This window comes from Chinchilla lanigera, unplaced genomic scaffold (assembly GCF_000276665.1).
Source record: "Chinchilla lanigera isolate Chin_1 unplaced genomic scaffold, ChiLan1.0 scaffold00003, whole genome shotgun sequence".
NCBI lineage: Eukaryota > Metazoa > Chordata > Mammalia > Rodentia > Chinchillidae > Chinchilla > Chinchilla lanigera.
The window spans coordinates 18,510,945-18,513,332 of NW_004955404.1; the positions used below are offsets into that span (position 1 = coordinate 18,510,945).

General features: G+C 48.2%; 1 pseudogene; it reads right to left on the reverse strand.

The window, feature by feature from the left end:
- Positions 1-264: 264 nt before the first annotated feature.
- On the reverse strand, positions 265-2,069 carry LOC102021079 (annotated as a pseudogene).
- Positions 2,070-2,388: the final 319 nt, after the last annotated feature.

A 2,388-nucleotide genomic window follows, 5' to 3' on the forward strand; every position in this document is an offset into this window, starting at 1 on the left:
AGGTCTGCCTCTGCCATGAGCATTACATAGGGGTGCGAAGGGTAGCAGGAGGAAGCCTTCATTGGTTGCGTTCTGTGGTCCTGGTGAAGTTCTGGTTTCCATAACCTGGATTAGGACCCTACCTAGTGTCCAGCTCAATGTTGGAAATATCCTCCTCCAGAGGGATTTCATGGGAAAGCTGGACCTCCTTGTGGGAGAAACCTCCTCTTTCTTCTTCAGGGCCTCTCATGTGACCCAGGAGTTCTTCAGGGCCATCTGGGACACCTAGACCTCCATGGAGTGATGACAGGGCCCTCGACCCTCACAGGGTGGCATTCCTATGCTGTTTGTTGGAGACTTCTTCCAAACAAGGGAGACTCTAAGTTTACTTTATTGAAACTTTTTTCCATCAAGCCTCTCCTCAGCAGCTTTGGCTGTTGGTGGATTTTCATAGTACACTCGGGTATCACCTTGAGCGTTCCTGTTTTCTTGTCTATGTAGATGTGGATCACATGTTGCCCAGTTCTCTTGCTCATGTGAATGACCCCACGTTGCTTAAAGGAGCCTGTGTCATCCAGCACAGTCCTTGAAATTCCAGGGGTGTATGGTGGAAGATGAAGAAATGAAGACAAGAGTCAGAAAGCTGAAGTCAGGTGAAGCTCCCTCTCCTGATGGGAGACAGAATTGCCCTATGACTGCAGTGCATTTATTTGTACAGTCAGCAGAAGGCTGAATGCAGGTGCAGCCACTCTCTAGAGGGGAGAAAGGACCCCCAACAACTGCAGTGTGTTTACTTATACAATCAGCATAAGAAGCTGTTTACAGAGAATTTTAAGGGGACGGTAAGATCTGGAAAAGGAAGAACATCTAATCTTCAACAAAACATCATGCCTTGGTGGTTACATGGGGAAAAAGAAGGGAGTTGTCTATATTATCTGAGGGGAAGGCCAAGTCACTTCTCATAGGGCCCTGCCAAGCTCATGAGAAGCAGTGATCTTGTCCTAGATACCCTAGGTACAGACAGCTTCACTCCCAACAGAAGCCTGCCAGATCACTGAGGGTCATATTGTCATTTCATCCTTGAGCATAAACTGAATGGTTGTCAGAGTCTTCATCAGGATCAGTGGGAGGGCCCATATCAATATCTGGTCCTTCATGCGTGGGTCCACTAGGCTTACTGAAGCCACCTCACACTCTGATGCTGCCCATCCACTGTGATGTCACCCGTCCTGCCCACCTTAGCTTATGCCTCCATGATCAAATCCCCTTCTTTCCTTGCTTCAATTAGAGTCAATCATGCTTTGGTTCTCTCCTGGTCTTGAAAAGCCTCCAGATTCCTGCCCTAACCCTAACTCTAACCTTAACCTTAACCATAACCCATGCTACTGGACTTGTCCTGTTGACATGAACTCTGATGCACATAGCTGCTGCTCTGTTAGCTATTTTCACTTGGAGCCTGGCTGTGGGATCCAGCGTGTGTGTGTAGAATCTAGTGACAGCCTACTGCTCATAGCTGCTTTGTTGACTGTGAGTACTGTGCTGTCCATAACTGCTCTGCTACCTATGGGTGTTTTGTTGAGAGTAACTGTTCTGATCATAACTAGTAGTCTGTATAGAGGAATAGCTGGTAGAAAGGTAGGATGGAGGTGTGGTGACTGGCTGCACTGCGTAGCCCCTGGGAACCTGGAGATAACCTGTCTATATTCTAGGCTGGGCTGGTTATAATCCCCTGTGCTAGACTGAAGTTGATGAGTCTCAGCTGGCTCATTACCTACCCTCCTGTGGTCTTGTAAGTGTGTGGCGCCTGGATGCTGCCCATAGGCTGGGTAAGCAGGCTGGCCATGAGTGGAGGTGATGTAGCTGTGACGTGAGTTGAGTGTCCATGCTGTATCCCTGGACAGGCTGGCTGTATGCCTTGGGGAAGGCAGGAGCTCCACAACCAGTGGGAGGCTGTCCATGAGAAGTTGTATACTCTTGGTCTTTCTATAGGTGGCAGTGATGCAAGATGTAAGCCTGGGTATGCCTGACATAAGTAGGCTGTCCATAGGTTCCGTAGCTATGCTGCCCAGCTGTCTGGGTGGGCTGTGCATGCCCTTGAGTTGGCTGGATGGTATGAGCTCTGTACCTCGGGTGGGCTGCAGCTTGACTCTAGGTACTATTATTTGTGAGCACCATTTTCTCTCTTTCTAGGAGGCCCAGGCAAGTCATGGCACCAGGTCATACAATTTAGTGCAGAATAAATTCCTGATGGATTCAAATTTTAAACATTTTTTACAGAATCACAGTAAGCAGCACGCTTCTGATAAACTGATAACTTCACGGATAACTGTGCACGTGTGTAGGTAAGGAGCTGGAGTTGGCAGAACAGGTAGAATTAATGGGTGTTCACAGAATTTCTGAATCAAGCAT